General features: G+C 35.8%; 1 long non-coding RNA gene across 1 annotated transcript; it reads left to right on the top strand.

The window, feature by feature from the left end:
- Nucleotides 1–4,028: 4,028 nt before the first annotated feature.
- Nucleotides 4,029–10,528, top strand: LOC148224614 (uncharacterized). Its single transcript, XR_015801920.1, has 3 exons — nucleotides 4,029–4,220; nucleotides 8,898–9,057; nucleotides 10,417–10,528. It is a non-coding gene; the product is annotated as an uncharacterized LOC148224614 (long non-coding RNA).
- Nucleotides 10,529–10,931: the final 403 nt, after the last annotated feature.

Raw genomic sequence — 10,931 nt, 5'->3', positions numbered from 1 at the left:
ATAGTAGTGTTAACTTTCCCACCTAAATAACACCACTAATTGATTTTGATCAGGTAGAAAATGTCAGGAATCCAAATGGTACCATTCAAGTATCAAAGTATGTGAACTGCACTACAACATGCCCCAGAGAGCATTTGTTATTAGTTTTATCCAAAGGAGAAATTCTAATGATGGCTACCTATGAAGGTGACGATCTACGAGTCTTTAAAAGTTTTCATAGTTTTAGAGTTTTGTAGATCTTAAATTCATCCTAACTTTGTATAGGATGAATTGCATATCTTCAGAGAGGTAACACATACTTACCATTTAGGAATTACCCTGCTCTCAAGGATTAAATGGGACCTTTTTCATTCATTTTACTTCTATATCTGACAGATAATTACACTTTCAAATGCTTATAGTAGTGCATGTAAATAGCCTAGAGTGCCATGGGATAAAATCATTGAGTCATAATTGATGTGCAATGCAGTGAAGTTATAGATCCAATCCAAATTATAAGAGACAGGTTCTCCTTCTTTTCCTAAAAAATATCCTAATATATTAATTACAAACATTTTAATGGAGACAGGGATGGGCAGGAAAAATGTATTCTTCCCTTGGAAAAATAAGCATATTTATATAATCTTACACAAGCTAATGATGTTCCAAATTAATTTACATTACATTGTTTCCTTTGCATTTCAAATATATATATATCAGTGGAAAATCAAGACAGAGAGAAATAATGGCAAGCAAACTGCGGGAGCTAAGAAGTTTCTAGAGCAATCTCTCATGCTGTACTTCTTCACAGGAAAAGAAAGCAAGATAAACAAGATTTTAGCCTTTGTGACAAATTACTCAGAAAGGGAACCCACTGTCCACTGAGGAAAGAAATAGTCCTAAGTGAATAGGGAAGTAAAGTGGTGCCCAAAGAATTAACTGATACTCTCTGATCTGTATGTTGTAACTTTGGACCTCTAATTGAGAGGGTGAGGCATAACTACTTCATCCAAAGAAGAGCTTTTCTGACAAAGCTGGGTCCATAGTCCCATCTATAGTAATCATCAGAGAATTTTATGTACAATCTAGTTGAAAGAAGTCAGTTCATACTGAATATCTTTTTTAAACTAGATTTAATAGGAAGCAGGTGTTTTGGTTTTTTTTTGCTGAGCACTCTCAAATGAAAAATAAATATTACTTCAAATCTAAAGTAGTCAAATGAAAATGCTACCTTTCACTTATGTCTAATCCCTATTTCCTTCCAGTCTGGAGTCTTCCTCCAAACTACCTCTCACCTAGTTCACTGCTGACAGAAAACCAACCAGAACATGATTTACTTCTGAAAGGTGTGAGAAACACATTCTGAAAAATAGGCTCACTTACAAGAAGAAGAAGCAGCATTTAAAGAACCCATATTTAACTCTCCAAATACAGTAAAAGAAGAATGTTTCAGTACTTAAATATCTACCTATTTTATTCTTGTCCATTTAATGCAATATTCCGGAATGGCTTTATTTTTGTTATTTGAAAAAAAAAAAAAACAGTATCCCCTTTCAGTAGCCAGACTCTTGTCTTTGTTTTCCTCATGGTTCTCATTCTTGCACCGTATTTTTTTCATGGAAACCCTATGAATTTTATCTTTCAGTTCCAGAAGTAGTAGATGCTGTTTTTCTAATATATTTAAGAGACTGTAGAGTATGACAAAATGCTAATAAAGATGTATGCATTTATATTTTCTTACTCTAAAATAAGAATGATGTTACAAATGGAGAAGTGAAAGGTTTGCAAGTGTCAAAGTGTACTACTGCTAGTTGGGCTTACATTTCTGTGTAGAGCAGAGGACTGCAGTTATTTAGAGAAGCTGACACAGTGAAGGAAAATTGGAAATGCAGTAGTCACACTTCTGACATTTCTGTGAAGAAAGAGAACTGTCTGTGCTTAACAGGGACCAAAAAAAGTGACACAAGAGGCAGTAGAAAGAAAAATAGAGAGTTCTACACACCTATATCCAATTACACATACACCCACACACCCCCAAAAAAACCAAACCAAAACCCAGTAACACACACACACACACACACACACACACAAACACAAAAAAAAAAAAAAAAAAAAAAAAAAAAAAAAAAAAAAAAAAGTGAAGTCTGGAAAAGGTAAAAACTGTTTTGCTTTTTCCAAAGAGAACAACTGAAATACAAAACACCTGAAGCATTTGATAGTCTGTCTTCCTTCTGATTTGTTTTGAAAAACTTTTCTCTTGTGATATAAACGTACCCTAGAACAGGTTTCCAGACAAGCAGTCCACATAAATACCTCCGCTAAAACAGCTGAATTTGAAGTTCCTAACTACAGATATATCTTCTGAGATAATTACATGTAGGAGATGGGACTATTCAAAATCTCACCTTAGGATTCAGCTGCTAGTTCACATTTTAAAAGAAATAATGGTAATCCTTCATTCTTAAGAGGTTTTCTCATCTAATGAAATAATTTTGGTCATAATCTCAGGATTAATTATTATTTTATAAATATAAGAAAATTTTGCCACAGGTAGTGTTGTTAACTTTGCTAAGATGGCATCATCATCATCTTTAATATCCTAGGAAGTACATTCTCCTGATATTTTAGAAGTGCCCCTTTAGCTTAATGCATTCCAATTTCATTTATACAAATATGTTTTAATAGTTATTTTTAAAGTTTTTCAGTATTTGTTTTTGTAAGGTTTTGGCAGAGAGGCTTAAATCAATTATCTGTCACTTGGCATTTTTTTACTTAAGCTATCAATATATTTTCCCCGAGATTTTGGCTATTTGTTTATCAAGTTTCTATTCTAAAACATAGCCGTATTTTCTCTTAAGAACTACTTATTTCTTGTAATAGGTCTAAAACATTTACTTTTTATCTTAATCTTTTTTAAAAGACTTTCTGTGTTGTAAGTATTCTTCCTCAAATTCCAACCAGATAGAAATAAGTTTGGATGTGATTCTGTTGCACAAAAAAACCCCAGCATTTATTTAAAATACTTTCTCCCTTCAAGTTCACCAGAAATTTAAGAGTAGGATCTATCTGAAGCACAATCTCTACCTTGACAGCACAGTCCAGGGAACCCTGGGGGAGAGATCCACACTGGAGCAGTTCATGAAGGACTACAGCTTGTGGGAAGGACACAAGTTGGAGAAATTTGTGAAGGACTGCATGCCCTGGGAGGGACCCCGCACTGCAGCAGGAGAAGAATGTGAGGAAGGAAGAGTGGGAGAGAGAACAGTCTGTGAACTGACGGCAATTCCCATTCAATATGCCTCTGGGGTAGGCGTGGTGCAGAAGGAGATGAGCTGGGGGCAATTAAGCCTGGAAAAAGGAAGGTGGGGGAAGGCGTTTCTGGATTTGTTTTTATTTCTTACTAGCCTACTCTGTTATTACTTGACAATAAATTAAACTAATTTCCTCAAACTGAGTCTGTTTGGCCCATGATGGTAACTGATAAATGATCTGACCCTTACCTGAACCCATGAGTTTATTTTTGTATTTTGTCCCCCGTCCTGCTGAGGAGGGGGAATTAGAGAGCAGCTTGGTCAATCCACCGCAACTGTTGTTTAGATCTGTTTGAATAATAAAAATATACTTTCTAAAGCACTAGCACTAGGATGGAATTCTTGTCTCAAAGAATTTGCAATATAAAGCACAAAACAATTACATAGATCTCGTCAAAAGACAATGAAAAGATGAATTAAGGGGAAAACGGGTTGTATGTGTGGGTGTATGGACATGTGGGTGGGTGTGTGTGAGGGTGTGATTTGTTCTAGTTTTGCCTCCCTAGAGAAAGCAAATCTAGCCACAAATACAACACAGCCAAAATATGTTGTTAATGGCAGTACTAAAGGCAATGAACCAAAGCCTGGAGATAAAATTTTATAATACAGTCACTTGAAACAGTGAATCAAACTGCCTCCTACACAGAAAGGAACAAAAGGATCTGCCCAATCATTCCAGCACTGCACATCCTCCAGGGCCTGGAGAAGCTTCACCACGCAGCAGAGAGGCCACTGCCTGAGTGCCCTCCAGCCTGCAGGCTGCAGTAGGAGGAGCTCTGTCAGGGATGAGCAGGTATAAACCCCCTGCTAGACTAGGACATTGAGGGGTGCATCATCTTCTGTGGCATCATGGTGACAAAAACCAAGGATGTGATCTCAGTGACTCACTGGGACAGCCTCACCTGGTGCAGCGTCTCCAAATAACACAAGGTATTACTGGTCTGTGTGGTAAGTGCACACTTCTCCTGCAAAACTATTTAAAATCTAGATAAAAATGTACTGATTTTAAATGTATCATTCCAAACATTTGCATATGGCCTATGGAGGATTACAATTATGGACAACTCTTGCCTCGAATTAGACTTTCCCTGGCAAACCTGCCAGCCACCTTTTAATGATCAGGGTTTCTGCCAATTGTTTAGAAGTCTATGAATTACTGATTGGATTTCTGCTATGAAGCACATCAAATGCCAAATATTTTTAATGAAAAAGTACTCTTGATATATTTCATGAGGAAAAACAGAAATGCCAGCATATTTCTAGCTGGGATTAAAAAACTTGATTGTGTCATACTATCACGACACTTGTTTTCAGTACCAACGCTATCCATCTTGGCATAAGTATTAACTCAACCACAATAATCTGGTTTCAAAACCACAATAATCTGGTTTCAACTCTCAGAAGGTAAGTGAAATTATTTGTCTATTTCTCCATATACTTTATAAATTAAGACCAGTTATCATTTAAATCACACTCCTACTCAGTTCTTTTTCCAAGGAACAAAGAGAAGTAAATTCCTGCCAAGGCAACCAGAACTAATATTAAAGAACCAGTCACTTTTCCCCCTCAAAATGGTTAAATTTCAGACTGACTTTGATTTTATTATTGCACCACAAAGAATTAATGTACATTACAGCACATGTGAGAAAATCCTCTTAATATTCAATCTAGTATTTTCAAACATCTTTACTCTTTTTATATGGTACTTTCAAAGAGCACAACAGGCTGATGTTGGTATGTAATATATGGGTGAAATCAATTGCTTTATGTTTCTGAACCATAGCATTTGGTTAAATACATTGTACTGCAGTTCTCAATATGACTGTCATAAATGTAATGCTTGGGAAGTGATACTGTTTGTTAACTAAAATGTCTGTTTATCTCAGGCTTTTATTTTGAAATATCCAATATGCACTGTAATGGGACAATAATTTATGTTATTTAATAATTTATGCTAAGCCGAAGATTGAACAATCTAGTTCGTTTTGTTCTCCTACAGTAATTGGCAGTGTGTGATGATTAAAAGAAAAAATTGGAAAAAGAAGAAATATTTCTCTGTGTTTGTTTGGATATATTTTATCTGATAAGTCAAAAATGTCTAAAGCAGATGATTAAAATTATTGTATTGCTACGGACCATGACATAAATAGAGAACAACCTCTGAGAATATATTCTTTCATTCATAAAAAAGTTAATAATATGTTAAATTTCTGTAATGGCAATTATAATCCGTTGACTTTGAAAAAAACACAATTAAAGTTTACTTTAATTTAAGAGACACATGACCTCTCATCAGAGGTGCTTTTTACAAGATGATATAACAAAGGAAAAATATGGAAATCAAATCTGGTTAAAGAGAAAATAATACATCAAAAAGTGTTGATATGTAACATATTAATATCTTGTATTATATACAAAACTGCAAGTCCTGTTCCTAATTTCATGTAGGCAGATATTCTCCATGCATGAAGCTAAATCTTACAATCCACTGATGACATAATTAGGTACTTGAGCTGCATAATAGGTGATCTGGCATAAGAATATTTAAAGATAAAGTTAAAAATAAAGCTTAAGTAATTTTAGTTGAAATACAGTGGTGAACAACACGTTCCTGCAGATTATGGTGTGTGTGTGAGTGTCTGAACCAAAGCCCACCACAGGCAGGGAAGCTGTTCTATTAGTCAAAGACATTTTGAATCACTCAGTGTAAGTTACAAGCTGAAAGAGAAAGAGCAACTTATAAATGTATACCTTTCCAAGTAATAGCTCCTTACAGACAATTGCTCATGTTCAGATTGTAAGAATCTTGTGTTTTCAGCAGGACAGAGTGGTCAATATTGTCAGAAGTGACCTTTTCCACTGACATTGTGATTGCACTCAATTTTTAAGGAAACATTGTGGAACTGTAAAAATTAGAAAAAAAATATGTGCTTACTTATGCACATGCATACATGGTAAAGAGTAAAATGGGGCATCTCCTCTGACCTTGGTGTTCCCTACATTGCTCCCCTTTTCCCTTTTGTCTTTCCTTACTCACTATCATGGCTGCAGAGCTCAGAGACCACCCAGCAGCCTCTTGCACCCCTTGGGCACCTGCACCTATAAGTATGAAAACTATATATGTGTCTTTTTACTGTCCTTTGACATACAGATACAGACAGTCTTTTCTTCACAGAAATATATGCAAGTGAAAAAAAAAGGAAATGAGCACTAAGTTCACATCAGGAGACTTCCTCTACAGAAATACACTGAGAAATTTAGAATTTGAACCAAAATTGTGGAAAATATGTATATTCACTGAACCTGTTCCAGGTGAGCAGTGACACCTGTGAGCCAAACTGACATAATTTTACCTTTTAATAGTCTGACTCTGTATCCTACTTATTTGTACACAACAATAGTTCAGGTGCCTTGGCAGAAAAAGTTGTAGTTCACTATCTGCAGCATGCCTTTAGTAAAGGTTTATTTCAAAATGAACAAGGTGTGAAATTAAGAGCTCTGTTGGAAGACATCACTCCAGGTGATTACCTCCATAAATTCCCTTTTTAACAGAACATATTTCATTCCACCTAAAGTCAGAACTAAGCTAAAATATCCTACCAAAAAGCCTCACTAGTATTTTACGCTTTATGAACTGTCAGTGTGATATAATGCAAAATCAGAAACACATTGTAGCCATATCACAATCCAGTGGGATGGAAAATCTGCAGAGAAAGTACTGGAAAAAATTATAGAAAATGACAGGAAATGTAAAATTGAATTAAGTGCATTACAAGTAATTTTTGCTGTTGTCCTAAACCTATTTCTGCTGGCTTTCTCTTCCATCCTCTAAAATTAAAAGTATTTCTGTTATTGATAACAACTTCCCATTCCACATGGCTCATTGCTGGTTGCTAAAAACCAGCATGTGACCACATATCTGAGGTCTTGGGAAGTCAGAGCACTGACAGTAGATAGCCAGGAATCTGCTCCCTCTCTCTATTGGTGACTCCTCATGGACCAAGGGCATTACATCCCAGTAAAACCAGGTGTAAAAGGCTCTCCAGGCACTCTTGCAGAGGCTGTGCTGGGGACAGCTGAGTGTCCACCTGCATGTTCTGGGAGATGGCTCCAGCTCATGCACAGCATTCCCTGCTTTAAACTCTGCCAAGCCCAAGGTCACTGGAACACAGGCCATGAAATCTCTCCATAACTCACTCCTCCACATTCCTGCTCTGCTGCACCCAGCAAGTATCAGGTAAAGTAAAATATCTGTCCCCCACATCTAGGAAGCATAATCTTCATGTCAATAAACTGAAGGAGTTCCTGAAATATGATAAACTTTTTATTCTATGGCAGGGTTAAACATACTCCTGCACAAATCCCCTGAAATAAAAGTTCATATAGCCTTATTTCTGAAAAAATAAAACAAAAACAAAACACCTAAGACCTAAGTAGCTTAGGTTGCTTAGGTTTAAGAAAATTTAAAGGGTTTGTTTTGTCCTTGGAAAAAAATTATCAATCTGTTATTTAATAACGTTTAAAATACTTTTTTCCTAGGATTTTCAACCTGACATATAAGTATTACAATAACTAAAATAGATACTTTAATATGAGAAGATTTTGACAAAATTTTCCTAAATTTGCCAAAAAAGCATGGTTACAGATGTTACCAAAAAAATCTCCAAACTTAAAATTGTCATGAGTTTTAGCTGAAGTTCTTAAAAATTATTCATCTCTCTAATTTACTTACAAATGTAGAAAACAGCATTTATAGCCATATAACTTATGGAAGCAATTTGCAAATCCTTATTTGTATTTTTGAAAAGTAAAATGAGAAACCAAACCTCAAATTTGGTTTATAATGCAACTGTAGCTCTACACATGTCAAACTGAATTATATAATGAAGAAACTACATCTTATTTCTCTAATTGACTCCTGATCTAATCTGGCACCAGTTTCAACATTCCTATCTGTTTAGACATCAAGTGTAAGAGTTCACTTTTTCATTGTGTAGACCTACTTTCAATCCAGAAGTAATATTTATGAAGAACTTCAATAAACATTGAAACATATTCACAAGTCTAACTTACTCTTTTCTTTCATTGGATTTTTTTCCCTCCCATATGAATCAAAATGAAACACTTTACACGTGTTTAAATCAAGGCTAGGTCTTTATTTAAGCTTTTGTGACATACAGCAAACAAATATTTATTATATGTCCAGACACCAAAGCAAATTGGGTTCCCTTCTGGAAAAAAAAAAAAAAAGTAAAAATTTAAAGTCTTCCAGAAGTTACCTGCAGTGCATGGCTTTAATCCACAAGCTTACTTAAACACAACTTTCCCTGAAATGATAACTATCTGGATCAAAGAGAAATTCCAAAGTCTTCATATGAACTTGAAAGTCTTTGTACTTCTTATCTTAGTACTTCTTATGTGAGGGAAACAGCAATCACCTCCTAATCCTTGCCTTTAAGTTCTGGAAATGAGCAAAACATCTTGATTCCATCAAAAAACAGCATGGAAGTAGGAAAACGATGTGGAAGTGGGAAAACAGCAGTGAATACTAGCTGAAAACCTGAGTTTTGCTAGCAAAAGAACATTTTATAATTTCCTTTCTTTCAGATTCCTTTTTTCTACTTTGAACAAGAAGAGAACTGAATTTATACTCCTGTACAGAGTAATGGCTAAGAAGCCATTGCAGCACAGCATTGAAAGTGAACGGCATTCCCAGATACAAACACTAAAAATAGGAATGAATCATGGGGAGAAGTCTACTGAAATGGTTTGTATACATAAAGGGAAATTATTAAATGCCCTGCTTTACTCCCAGAAGTGCCTTCTCACTTTGCTTGAGTCAGCTGTCTTAAGTTGCAATCTTTAAGCTCTGTATACCTCCTTAATTCCTTTTTATCTTCATTTGTTCCCTCTCTTATTGGGACCTGGCATTTTTATAACCTTGTCGTTATTTCATAATAAAGAAATAGGATTTTGAGTTTCCAGCATCCTTCCACTTTTATATAGCAGTTTTTACTCCATCTTCAAATTAATACTTAGGGAATTTCATTTCAGTGCAGTGAATTGCTTACCTGCTGGCTGAATAAGAACCTCAGGCTCCTCACTTTCCTGATCCATCTGTAAAGATTTTAGATGGTAAAATAGGCTAAAATTTATGTAATTAGAACATCCTGTTCCTGTTCCTCAGCAGCATCAGTACCCAAATGCTGCTAAAGACACACATGATATCAGCGCAGGAATTCAAATACCAATACACATAAATGTTAAAAAGTGTCCCTTTTATCCTCCAACATAAAAAACATATTTTAGTATTACTTATTGTGAAGGAAATAAATGGGGCTAAAGAAATGAGTGTTCCTAAGGAGCTAAATACAGCAATGACTGCAAGTATTAAAGCACAGTTTTCACTACTTGTTATGTCAAATTTAGAACTTTTTGTATACTTCTGAACATTAGGAAGAAGCTATAATTCTTATTCTTTTTAAGATAGAAAATTGGTATTTTTTGCTTAATTTAACTAACACTGTTCTGATCTTCATTCCCATCCTTTATGCTGTAGAGCTTCAAGACAAAATTATATTGAAAAAGCTTTTCTAAAGCTTTCATATTCACTTCCTCTTGTAATTTAAATATCAATGTCAAATTGTATTTCCATCTTTCTATGCTGAAAAATAAGGGGTAAAATATGAAGCATAAGTGAATAGTGATCTAATTAAAAACTTTCATGTAGTGTGTTTTGTTGACTTATTTTTCTTCAAATGTCTTCATATTTTGTAGTAATTTATTTTGTACCATCACTAAATGACAGAATAAATACAGAAAAAGAGATGTCGTCTGCAGTGTTTGCAATGCTTAGTGAAATCTTCTGTATGATATGCTCATAAATCTCAACTCCACACTGTTTCATGCTATTATTAGAGTGGTTGTAAGATGGCGGTGATTATTATGAGACACTCTGTCATTTCTCTACACCACTGTGATACCTAACAATCCAAATATGAAAGCAGAAAAAAAATACTGATTTTTGAACCTGTCATTTTGACTTTTCACTTAGAACAAGAATATTTCTAAAGCTCAGTGACATTTCTTTTCATCTTTTATAATCAGGGCTTTTCATATTTCACAGGACTCAGGCTGGGTGAGAATGGATTGACACAACCCTTGAAGAGAAACCTTGAAGGTGTTTGTAGTTGAGAAGATCAATGTGACCCTGCAGTGAGCTCTGGGAGCCCAGAACCCCCCGAGTGCTGGGCTGCATCCAGAGCCCCGTGGGCAGCAGGGCAGGGAGGGGATTCTGCCCCTCTGCCCCGCTCTGCTCAGACCCCACCTGCAGGGCTGCATCCAGCTCTGGGCTCCAGCACAGCAAGGACAGGGACCTGCTGGAGCCAGCCCAGAGCAGGCACCGAGGGCATCAGTGGACTGTAGCATCTCTCCTAGGAAGACATGGTGAGGGAGTTGGGGTTTTCCAGCCCGGAGAAGAGAACACTCCAGGGAACACTCATGGTACCTAAAGGGTGTCTACGACAAGAGGAACTTTATTGAAAGGGCACAGACTGACAGAACAAGGTAAAGTGATTTCAAAGTGGAAAGAGAATAGGTTTAAATTAAATATCAGGAAGAAGTTCTTTACAATGAGGGTGG

Source organism: Sturnus vulgaris, chromosome 2 (genome assembly GCF_052056855.1).
Source record: "Sturnus vulgaris isolate bStuVul1 chromosome 2, bStuVul1.hap1, whole genome shotgun sequence".
Taxonomy (NCBI): Eukaryota; Metazoa; Chordata; class Aves; order Passeriformes; family Sturnidae; genus Sturnus; species Sturnus vulgaris.
The sequence above is the reverse complement of the archived record's forward strand: the minus strand, read 5'-3'. Positions and strand labels throughout refer to the sequence as shown.